Raw genomic sequence first — 12,366 nt, 5'->3', positions numbered from 1 at the left:
ATAGCAAGACTAGTTACCACCACCACGAAGCCAGCAACGTCCCGTTGACTCGGTCTCGATGCAGGTGATGGAGGGTCCAGGTTCTGGGTTCCAGCCAAAGTCCCAGTTCCAAGCGCTGCAGGTTCTCTTCAGTTGCTTTTCAGTGGCAGTTGCTTTTCAGGTGCTTTTCAGTTTTTTGAGAGAGGAGTACGCAGTTCTTTTATTGTCCCGGTCCCCACGATTTCTCCGAAAAGTCCACCCATTTCCACGGAGCTCATTACCATACGTGCCGCCCCGTGTTCCTCCATGGGCGCATGCCCAGGTGTTCACGGTGGTTTCTTCACCTTGCTCGTGGGCAAGCACAGCTTGGTAGGCAGTGCTAGCTTCAGGCAGATATGGTGGTTTCTTCAGGGACATTTTGCGCATACTCCCCCACAGCAACAGGATGTTGAGGCTCTTTGCAGCAGCAATGTCGAGACAAACATTTCCAGCCAACACAGCCTCTTACAACTCTTTGACAAGCATGATGAGTTGTAGAGACCTTTTTAATGTGTCTCCCCCTTTTGCTACTAGTGTTTCTGTAGAGACCCTTGATCCATTAAGTACAGTCCTCACCTCCTGTCCCACTCCTTTCTCTCCCCTGGTTTCATCTAGTAATGCAAAGTAGGGGTTTCTTTCTCCATTTTTCACTTTCCAAAGCAAGGGTTCTGTGGTGTAAAAAAAAAAAAGCTCATGCTGCTTTTAATTTAATATTGGCCTGCCATGTCAGTCCTGTGCTGCTTCTGACTGCAAAGAAGTCTAAGCAGACAGGGCAAGCAGAGGGTTGGAGGTGAAAATGATGCCTTGTTGTGCTTGGAGTTCCAGGGGCAGTAACCTTGTGGGCCTCCAAACCCAGGTGCCTGGTGTCCTGCTCAGCCTAAATGGGCAGTGGGCTAGCTAAAGCAGGTTTGAGCACCTTCTACAAACAGAGCTTGACTTGTGCTGCTCTGCATGCTGACATACAGCTCTTGGATTTAGATTAAAAGAGATGTATGTACAGCTAAGCCTCTGAACTATAAAAATCGACCACTGTGTTTAAGAGCACAAGGCTCTGCTAGCAACATTAGCTGCAGATTGGTTGATGTTTTCATTCATCCTCTTCCATAAACAAAACCAAGGTAATGCTGAATTTGCTGCAACAGCTCTGTTTAACAGACCACTTTGTTATATGTCCTTCCTCTACAATCAAGTATAATGTCCTTCCAGAATCAGTAGAAGCACAGCAAAGACATTGAACTAAAAGAAGCCAGTGTTAAATTGTCTTGTTTAATGTTAGCAGGAAGCTGATGGGAATATCCTTAAATCAAAACTGATATGAAACACATTTCATGTGTCCAAAACTTGTGCTGTATGTAGTGTCACCCTTTGTGGATTTCAAACCTTTTCTCATTTCCTGGCCATCAGTTCTAACTGTCTAGCACAATGCAAATAAGCTGTCTTAAGAGGTTGGCAACTTGGATCTTTGCTTATATCCACAAATGATTTTTAAAAAAAGTAGTTGTGACTTCTAAGTTAGGTCAAGTTATCTAAAAACCAGAAGCAGGATCTTTTTTCCCTGATTTATGTTAATGCTGGGCAAAAGAGCAGAAGCTGATTTGGAAACCTGTAAGTGGAAGGGTGTTTTCCAGTAACATGGTTGGTTTGTTGGTTTTTTTTCTTTTATGGATGTCGTGGTTTAACCCCAGCCAGCAACTAAGCACCACGCAGCCGCTCACTCACTCCCCCCCAACCTGCACCCAGTGGGATGGGGGAGAAAATCGGGAAAAGAAGTAAAACTCGTGGGTTGAGATAAGAACGGTTTAATAGAACAGAAAAGAAGAAACTAATAATGATAATGATAACACTAATAAAATGACAACAGTAATAATAAAAGGATTCGAATGTACAAATGATGCGCAGTGCAATTGCTCACCACTCGCCGACCGACACCCAGCTAGTCCCCAAGCGGCGATCCCCCGCTCCCACTGTGGACACATATTTAGCTAACGGTCGCAAGAGCATTCCAGATGCCTTTAGAAGACCTTGAACAGAATAAACAAGACGACAAAAAAAGAAAGATGCCAATTAGAAGAACACAGGTGCACATTCCAAGATAAAGGGAACTTGGCACAAAGAACCGCAATTCGGCAGTTTATCTTGACCAATTAGACTGAGACAAGTTTCGCGTATTTAGTTAATATAACCAATTGTGTCCTAAGTTTATGCGCGTGTACAGTGTTAGTATAACCAATTATATCTTATGTTTATGCGCGTGTACAGCGTTGATAGAACCAATCATATTTTATGTTTGTGCGCGTGTACAGTGACTTTGCAGAATATGTGACTATAAGTATGTGTGTGTTTTAGCAATAAAGGGTCGTCTGCTGTCTGCTCTCAAGATTACAGGCGTCCGTCTACTTCAATCTCCTCATACGACGTGACGGAGCGGGTGGCCCTGCAGAGCAGCCCCGGCGCCCTCGAGCATTTCCACATGAAGCTTTTCCGAGCCCAGCGCAACCTCTACCTGGCCGGTTTCGCCCTCCTGCTCTCCTTGTGAGTTTGGGGGGGGGGGGGGCAAGTCTGGGGGAGGGGGTCTGGGGGTGCTGCGGAGCCCGGCTTACCCTGCCTCCCGCAGCCTCCTGCGCCGCCTGGTCACCCTCATCTTGCAGCAGGCCATGCTGGGCGCTTCCAGCGAAACGTTCCGGAAACAGGCGGAAGGCGCCAGCCAAGCCGCCCGCCGTTACACGGAGGATAACGATGCCTTGCGGAAGGTATGGCGGGAGGCGGGGGGGGGGCGAAGGAGGCATCCAGGCGCCTCGGGCCCTGACGTGCCCCCCCCCCGCCAGCAGCTGCAGGAGGCAGGGGGTGACGGGGGTGGCCCGTCATCCCCCTCCCACGACAAGAACAAGACCCTCAAGGCCAAGGTGGAGAAGCTGAAGGAGGAGCTGGCAGCCAGCAAACGCAGTACGGGCAGGGCTGCGGGGGGGCATTATGTTGTGGGGGGGCGTTACGGTGTGTGTGGGGGGCACTGCTGGTTTTTTTGGGGGTGACCCTGACACAGACAACCCCCCCCAACAGCTCTGGAGAAGGCGGAGAACGAGGTGCAGGCCATGCGGCGCCAGGCCGAGGGGCTGACGCGGGAGTACGACCAGCTTCTGGACCAGCACGCGCGCCTGCAGGTAGGGAGCGGGGGGGGCACCCCAAACCCCCTACGACCCCCCCTTCAACCCCCTTTCAACCCCCCCCCAACCCCCTTTCGTACCCCTTAACACCCCCTCTGCCTGCCCCCCCCCCTCCCCGGCAGCCCATGATGGCCCCTGGGACAAGGAGGAGGAGTGATGACTCGGCCACGCCCGGCCACACCCACCGGGCCACGTCTTCCCCCCCCCCATCCCAGTTCAGGGAGTGGGGGCAAAACTTGGACAAGGTGTTTCCAGCCCCCCGGCCCTTACCCTGTGTTTGGGGACGCCCTGCTCTGTGGCAGCACTCCGGGGGGGTGGGGGGCGCGGGGGGGCTCTGAACCCCATTTCAGGGGGTCCGAGCCCCCCCTTTTGCCCCTTCCAGGGGGGGTTTCCCCAGGTGTGCACAGTGGGGGAACTCCCCCCCCCCAAAAAAAACACACCAGCTTCTGCTTCAATAAACATGTGGGATCAGGCCACGCTCGTCTCCACCTCCCACCCTCTCGGGGACCCCCCCCCCAGCACCCCAATTTCCCCCCCCCCAGGTCCCTTTTTACCCCCCCGTTGTCACCCAGGTACGGAGATCCCCGAGGCTCAGCCATTTTTATTGGCACCATGCACAGGAACGGGGAGCTGGGGGGGGGAGGGGGGCAGCTCGTTTGTCCGTCCGTCCAGGCCCCACGGCCGTTGCAGCGTGGGGTTAGTCCGTCCCATCTGTGGGTCCCGTAAGGCTGCAGGGACGGCCGTGGGGGCCGTCTCACCATGGGGCCGGCCGTCTCACCGTGGGGCGGGTTCCTCCACGAGCGGGGCACCCCACGCGCTACAAGGCGGCGTGCAGGACCTGGGCCTGGCCCCGCAGCACTTCGAATTCCCTCTGCACAAAATCCGTCAAAGCTTTCCGCATTTCCACCTGGGGGGGAGGGGGGGGGGAACGAGCCGGGCCCCGTCGAGCCGCGGGGCCGGGAAGAAGAGACCCCACAGAGCCGTGGGGCAGAACGGGGTCGTTTTGTGTGTGCCCCCCCCCGCCGTGGGGCAGCTCCCCCAGCGCTCACCGTTGACGTAGCCTCCGCCCAGAGTCGCTCCAGGAGGGGCCGGACGCTGAACGGTCGCCCCACGACCACCGTAATTCGCTACGGGACAGCGTCAGTAACCCCCCCGCAGCCCCCCCCCACCCCAAAGCCCACCGCCTGCCCCATAGCCAGCCGCACAGCCCCCCCCCCCCCCCCCAAAGCCACCCTACCCTGCTCTCAGTTAGCGAGGTTTAGGAATACCTCTGTGGTGCCGCTTTTGGGAGTTTCTCCTTGGAAATCGAGGCAAGAGACGCCTTTCCCAAGGTGCAGAACAAACCGCATAGACTTGTGCATACTTTCTAGGTCATGCAAGTAAAGCCAGATGCCAGCCAGAGACCGGGAGCGTGTTTGCATTTCTCCCCGATAAGTCAAATGCCCTATTTTTCATGGGTTTCTCATAGGAATAGGAATCGTGAGCGGGCACAGAAGGGTTTCTGTGCTGGGATACAGGTCATTTTTTTGTCATCACAGCTTGCACGGTGCCGTTTTGAGCGTTGACAGCGCACCGATGTTTAGCTACTGCTGAGCGGTGCTTATGCAGAACCAAGGGCTTCTCCGTTTCTCGCTCTGCTGCCCCAGCGAGCTGGCTGGGAGGGGACACAGCAGAGACCGCTGCCCCGAGCTGACCGACGAGGTACCACGGTCCGTTCCACGTAGTGTCACGCTCAGCAAGAAATTCGGGACTGGGGGAGTCTTCCCAAGGCAGCCGTCGCACCGAGATGGCTGGGCGTCTGCCTGCTGGTGAGAGGTGGTCGGTGGTTGCTGTCACGTCCGTTGGTTTCCTTTTTTATTCCCTGTGCTTGTTAAACTGTCTTTATCTCGACTCCCTTAGGTGACAGCCTAAGGAAAATGGAGCCTCCTGGGTCTCAGAGTAATTCCAGAGCTAAAGCGGCGACAGACATCGGCTCTGGATCAGATAATACGTGCCGACGCTCATCGCTGACCCAAGAAGACATGCTCCTCCTGTCCTACCCGAGGGTTTCAAATCCAACACGCTTTCTTCCTAAAGCAGGACGCTGCCTTATTTACTTGTAATGCTGTTCCTACGCTCCTTGAGATGCGGCTAGAGGTGGGTTACGCAGACCATCAAGCCGCCGTTTGGGAGCACCAGAGCCTTTTGGGTACTGTTTGTCACCACGGTTTGCGTGAGAAGGGAACTAAAACACAATAGACGGCGAGAAATTTAACCTGCCGTGGAGATAGCTACGGTGAGCAAGTCCGATTTTGTGCTTTACAAAGCATCATTTTTAAAATTCAACCCTGAGTTTCGCAAGTGTAGACCCTTATTTTTATAATGCGAGCCTCAATGTTAGGGCAAAAAGCATCAATTTAAAAGACCAAAGCCTACTTTGGGGGGTGCAAACAGTCATTTTTAAGGTCCAGACCCACATATATGGAGTACAAAAACTAATTTATTAGCTCCAAGGTCTGTTTTTAAGGTTCAGAGACTCATTTTAAGGGCCCAGAGCATCATTTTTAAGCCCCAAAGTCTGATCTGGAAGGACCAAAGCCTCATTTGTAGAGTCTAAATCCGAATTTATACAGTCCAAAGCCTCATTTTTACTTTCCAAACTCTTAGCTTTGCCTTCCAAAGCCTCATTTTAGTTTCCAAAACCTTCATTTTTAGGGTGCAGAGGCTCAGTGTTAGTTTGCATAGCCTCATTTTCAGGGTCCAAAGCCTCTTTTTTAGGATCCAGACAGGCATTTTTAGGGTCCAAGCTGCATCTGGAGTGTCCAAACCCTCATTTGGAGGGTCCAAAGCCCACTTCTAGGGCTCAAAGCCTCATGCTTAGGTCCCAAAGCCTCATTTTTAGGGTCCAAAGCTTTGATTCTAGGGTTGAAGGACTTCAGTTGTAGGCTCCCAACCCTCTTTTTAAGGTACAAACCCCTCACTTAGGGCTCAAAGCCTCATTTCCTTAATGCCCGAGGCATATAATGAGCATCCAAAGACCCATTTGTAGGGTCCAAAGCCCCGTTTTAGGGCCAAAATCCTTGTTTTTAGGCTTTAAAAATGGCCCTTTGGAAATGGTGACTCATGTGGGCCCTGGCAATATGAAAGAGGGGTCTCAGCATCCCCGGGCCCCCGCTGCCTGCGGCTGTCTGAACCTCTCCCAGCTCTTTCTGGGAGACGGAGATCGCCGCGGGAAGGGGTTACTGGGAGGAGGTACTGGTCCGGCCGACTTGGGAGGGTCCGTACCAGTTCCTTGTGCTCTTTCTAGTTAGCGCCCAACAAGAAGAGGGTGGAAGACAACCTCCGGCAGAGCCTGCCGTACCTGCGGGACACTCGAGCCACCTTGCCAGCGGTGGCCATCAGGTTCATCGGTGGGCCACAGTCCTTGGCCGCAAGGTCTTGCCGCACGGCACCCGAGGAACTGGAGCTGCGGGATATCTGCGACGGCAAGGAGGGGCTGGTGGGGCAGGGGACGGGGACTGGGCAGGGTGCCGTGGTCTGCAGGGGACTCCTGGGGGTCTCTGCAGGCAGTGGGGGGGTCACGGCTGCTCTGCTGCCTTCTCTTGCGGCCCTCCCGCCCTTGGCGAAAGACCCTGAACTCTCCGTCAGGACTCTGGCAGCGGAGGAGATCTTCGTCCCGATAAGAGAGATGCCAACGTCGGGATGGAGCCTGCAGTCGCTGTGCTGCTGGCCCCTGGTGAGCCCTGAAGAAGTGAAATCCTCCTCTGGAAAACAGCTGTATTTTAATAAATTTAGGGTTTTTTTAATAAAGCTGGAACAACAAGCCCAGTCCCATGCTGTCCTTCCCATGGAGAACACCCAGAGCGTGCTGAGCAGACAGCGTCATGCCTGGCTTGTGCTGCTGCCTGCAGGACAGCACAGCGGGACCCAGGGTGTCCTTGCAGAAAAGTCCCAGCTGCTCCGCTGGACCACAGAACCCGGAGAGGAGGAGGAGGAGAGAAGCTTTAGCCCAGCCTGCCTCTCCTGAGACATCTCAGGGCACCCGTGCTCTGCCGAGCTGGCAAATTGTCATTTGTCCTGGCATCTAAACCCTCTCGTTTACAGGGGAGGTGTGCTGGTTTGGGCTGGGATAGAGTTAATTTTCTTCACGGTAGCTGGCATGGGGCAATGTTTCGAGCGGGAACAAGGGGTTATACCAGATGTCCCGAGTGGGAACAGCCCAAAACTACGTAAGCCAAGCGGGGCAGGAACAAAACTGCCACCAGCCACCTCGAGCGGGAATCTGGCAAAGCTGTGGCTGATGGAAAGCTGACAAACCCTGGAGGCAGGAGAAAAGGCGGGTCGCAAGCGGTGTTCCCCAGGGCTCAGGATTGGGGCTGGTTCCAATAGCTTTATCGATGATTTGGACGAGGGGATCGAGTGCTCCCTCAGCAAGTTTGTGGATGACACCAAGTTGGGAGGATGGGTTGATCTGCTGGAGGGTAGGAAGGCTCTACAGAGGGATCTGGACAGGCTGGATCGATGGGCTGAGGCCAATCGTATGAAGTCCTACAAGGCCAAGTGCCGGGTCCTGCACTTTGGTCACGGCAACCCCTTGGAATGCTACAGCTTTGGGGAAGAGTGGCCGGAAAGCTGCCCGGCAGAAGAAGACCTGGGGGTGCTGGTTGACAGCCGGCTGAATATGAGCCAGCAGTGTGCCCAGGTGGCCACGAAGGCCAACGGCATCCTGGCCTGTATCAGAAATAGTGTGGCCAGCAGGAGCGGGGAGGTGGTTGTCCCCCTGTACTGGGCACTGGTGAGGTGACACCTCGAGTCCTGGCTTCAGTTTTGGGCCCCTCACTACGGGAAAGACGTTGAGGTGCTGGAGCGTGTCCAGAGAAGGGCAACCGAGGTGGTGAGGGGTCTGGAGAACAAGGAGAAGGGTCTAGAGAACTTCCGAGGAGCAGCTGAGGGAACCGGGGTGGTTTAGTCTGGAGAAGAGGAGGCTGAGGGGAGACCTCATCGCTCTCTACAATGACCTGAAAGGAGGGTGTAGCGAGGTGGGTGCTGGTCTCTCCTCTCAAGTAACTAGGGATAGGAGGAGAGGAAACGGCCTCCAGTTGCGCCAGGGGAGGTTTAGTTTGGATATTAGAAAAAATTTCTTTACTGAAAGGGTTGTCAGGCATTGGACCAGGCTGCCCAGGGAAGTGGTGGAGTCACCATCCCTGGAGGTGTTCAAAAAGCGCATAGACAAAGCACGACACAGCTGGTTGTACTGGGTCCTCCTGTAGAGAACTCAACTTTTTTACATGTGCTTCCGTGCAACAATATTGTCTCATCTCTTTTCAAATGTCGTCGCCCTGCAGTCGTTGCTGAGGGAATGGCTCCGCCACAAAGGATCCTCTTTCCCCCGGAGAAGATTTACATGGACTGGCAGCAACGATGCAGAGCTGGAGCGGGACTCCACAACTCGGGCAACATGTGTTTCCTCAACTCCGTCCTGCAGTGCCTGACATACACCCCACCTCTGGCCAACTACCTGCTCTCTCGTGAGCACAGCCAGTCGTGGGAGTACTTTTAGGAACAGCTCCTTGTAAATCTGTCGGGCACTTCCCAAGGATTCCAAGAATCTGGAATTTAAGAGAAAAGCAGCCCTTCTTTGCCAATTCCCCGAGTTGGTCGTCTTTGAACACTCAAGCCTAGAAGGCACTTGTCGTATCTAGCTGTGTTCGTCTTCAGAAGGGCACCCCTTTCTAGCCCCAGGTCTCGGTCCCTATTCCTGCAGGTTAAACCCTCTTTGCTTATTGCACAGAAATATTCTGTCAGTTTAACATCCCTCTGAAGAAAGTCTTCTCTGCGCTAAAATGTCCTGGGCTCGTTGGGATGCTGTCGCCTTGGGAGGAGCGGAGACCGTTCTTAGAACTTCAAAATCCCCACTGGGTTTCCCATTGCTGTGGATGTTTTGCTCACCTAAGGCTCTTGCTTCCCTCCCTTCCTCTTCAGGCCGCCAGCCAGGCTTCTGCATGATGTGCAGAATGGAAAAGCACGTTAACAGCGTCCTGCGCTTCTCAGGCGGTGCCATCTATCCTTCGGCTGTCGTCAGCATTCTCACACGTGAGTCATTTCGGGTGCTTTGACAAGTTTTCTTCTGTTCTTGTAGGAGAAAGCTACTAACTTCTTCTTTTTTAGCAATAGGAAAACATTTCCAGCTTGGCAGGCAGGAAGATGCCCATGAGTTCTTACGTTATGCTATTGATGCCATGCAGAGAGCTTGTCTGGGTGGAATCAGCAAGTAAGCACAAGCAAATTCCCTTTGCAATGTTCCCGAGCCCTTTGGACTCCTTGGTGCAGTGCCATCAAGGAAAAACTACGCCCAGGGCTTTCACACAAAGCAAAACTCCGGGAGGAGATAACTCTCTGCCTTACCATTTATTTCCAGCTTGGACATCCCTTCCGAATCGACTACCATCGTCCACCAAATATTTGGGGGCTTTCTGAGATCTAGAGGTACTTTTCCACAACCATTGCTCTCCTTGGAATTGTCTGTGTCCTTCTGTCGGCCTGTGATGAACAGCCGATGGTGTGACTGGCGTAGTAGGTATGAAGGACGTAAAGCGGCACAGTCAGTCGACTTCCCCATCGCTGAGCATTTTGAATTTCCTTCCAGTCACGTGCTCGAGCTGCAAAGTGGTTTCTGATTCCTACGAGGCCTTTCTGGATATTCCTCTGGATATCAAAGTAAGAGAGTTTAATTGTGCTTCAAGATGTCGCAAGGCCCCTGTAGCTTTCCAGAATCAACACAGTTGCTTTAAAAACGCATACCGTGAACACAAGAGAGCCTGGTGGTGGGTGGCAAGTGGAGTGGAAGGATCCCTCTGCGTCCTTCTTCTTTTTGCCCTCCCTCAACACCCGTCTGATGGGTGGTATTATTTTCATTATTGATGACCCCGCGCACCATCGGTAGCTGAACTGAGCAGTGGCACAGAGACGTAGCTCTTGATAGCCCCGCGAATTGAGGGAATTGAGGGAAATGTTCGGCATCGTACCCTCTTTCTGCCTCCTTGTGGGCGCTGCTTGCAGGTTCACCTGGGTCTTCTTGTCAACTCCTGATAAGAGTTTGGGCGAGGGCATTTCCCGGAGATCAGTTCTCTGCTTTCTCACTCCTCCAGGCAGCCTCAACTGTCACTGCAGCGCTGACGGACTTCGTGAAACCCGAGCAGCTAGATGGTGAAAACTGCTTTAAATGCAGCCAGTAAGATGATTATTAACACCATATTAATACTAGATCCTGCGTGAAGGTGCTGCACATACTCTAGCATAAGCCATCTTTTCACATAACATAATATATTAACATAATAATTCACATAGGTTAGATGCACGATAATGAGGCACCGATATTTTAATATGGCTCTGTGCATCTGAACAGCCTTAAAACAGCGTAGGGGGGTGTGAGACATGAAAGGATGTCTGGCCTTCTTGGGGCAAGATAGGGCGTATACGAAGGTTGCATTTCAGCACTTGGCTCTGTGCTTGGTTTCAAGGTGTAACAAGACGGTTGCCGCCTCCAAGAGGTTTACAATCCATCGCGCACCCAAGGTTCTCACCGTGTGTCTGAAACGGTTTGAAGATTTCAGCGGTGGGAAGATCAACAAGGTGCGTATGCAACTGGAGCGCAACGTTCCCTTCCTGGAGCGGGATATTTCCCAAAGCAGTACGCTCTTTCACAAGCCGTTCACGTTGAGTTTTTCGCGTTCCCTTCCGGGGAGAGGAGAGTTGCCGCGGGAAGACAAGCACGTACGCTGCTCCAGGAGAGCTGCTTTGGCCGAGAACAGTGTCCTGCCACCCAAACCATTACCTGCTGCTTTGGGGAAAAACCAAGTGTTCATGAGCCCCAAAGATGTATTTATACACCTCTGGTCTTGGAGGGCTATTTCGTGTAGTATTTCAGGATCATTTCCGAGCACTCTCGGTCTCTCCGTAGGTTGTGAAGTACTCCAACTGCTTGGATCTTCGCCCGTACATGTCTCAGACAGATGGAGAACCGCTCTTCTACTCTTTATACGCTGTCCTGGTGCATAGCGGTAACAGGTGTCATTCAGGGCACTATTTCTGCTACACAAAGGTAAAGAGCAACTTCCTTCCACGCACGAGAAAAAGGCGTGCTGAGGAAGACAGACTTTCACGGCAGTGATACCGGCAGCCAAGGATTTGGGGGAGAAGGTCTCCTTAGAGGCTGGGTTGGGTTTGTTTTGGCGTGCTCTTGGTTCTGTAGTTTGCTGCCTGCGTTTTTGTGGAGAAACCGTGCGGTTCATCTCCAGATATCATTGCCTTTTTTTTTACAGGCCAGCAACGGGCTGTGGTACGAGATGGACGATTCATCTGTGGATCTTTGTGACAGCAACACGGTTCTCCAGCAGCAAGCCTATTTGCTGTTCTATGTCAGGTAATAACAGAAGAGTACTTAAAGGGAAAGATGGGAAGGGACTTTTTATGAGGGATTGTAGTGGTAGGACTAGGGGGAACGGTTTTAAACCGAAAGAGGGCAGGTTTAGGTCAGCTGTTAGGAAGAAATTCTTTACGGTGAGGGTGGTGAGACACTGGAAGAGGTTGCCCAGAGCAGTTGTGGATGCCCCTTCCCCGAAAGTGTCCAAGGCCAGGTTGGATGGGGCTTTGAACAACCTCACCCCATGGCAGGGGAGATGGAACGAGATGATCCTTAAGGTCCCTGCCGACCCCAACCATTTTAGGATTCTATGAAATGGAGGCCGTAGGGAGGATAAAGATGAGGTCTTGCTCCAACAAGGGAAGCAAGACCCCAACCAAATTTCAAATTTGTAGGTTTGGATACGTCTTCTCTCTGTCATAGAAACCGCTCCAAGAAAATGGCTGGACCCCAGGGAAAGCTGCAAGAACAGCCCTAAACAGAAATCACTCTTTTTTTTTTTCTCCAGGAGCTCTGATTTAAGGGGAGGAAGGCCTTCTTCCCCACAGATACCATCACATGCCCATGCCTTCCCGAGACAGTGGGCGGCCGGCAGCAAGAAGGTAGATCCTGTGGGACCACCTTCTTCCTAGGACTAAGGTAACTCTGGGGAGATGGATCAGTGGATTTCTTTCCGGGATCTTGGCATCGTTCTCTTTTCCCTCCCACGCTGCAGCTTTCTTCAAAGCTGCAACGCTTCTCCCTCTCAAAGCATCCCACCTCGATCCACCCCATTTGTCCACCTTT

The 12,366-nt window shown here is 52.8% G+C and overlaps 1 non-coding gene across 1 annotated transcript; it reads right to left on the bottom strand.

The window, feature by feature from the left end:
- Nucleotides 1-5,106: 5,106 nt before the first annotated feature.
- On the bottom strand, nucleotides 5,107-5,191 carry LOC128138529 (small nucleolar RNA SNORD45). Its single transcript, XR_008234065.1, has one exon. It is a non-coding gene; the product is annotated as a small nucleolar RNA SNORD45 (small nucleolar RNA).
- Nucleotides 5,192-12,366: the final 7,175 nt, after the last annotated feature.

The sequence above is a fragment of the Harpia harpyja genome, unplaced genomic scaffold (assembly GCF_026419915.1).
Source record: "Harpia harpyja isolate bHarHar1 unplaced genomic scaffold, bHarHar1 primary haplotype scaffold_54, whole genome shotgun sequence".
NCBI lineage: Eukaryota > Metazoa > Chordata > Aves > Accipitriformes > Accipitridae > Harpia > Harpia harpyja.
The sequence above is the reverse complement of the archived record's forward strand: the minus strand, read 5'-3'. Positions and strand labels throughout refer to the sequence as shown.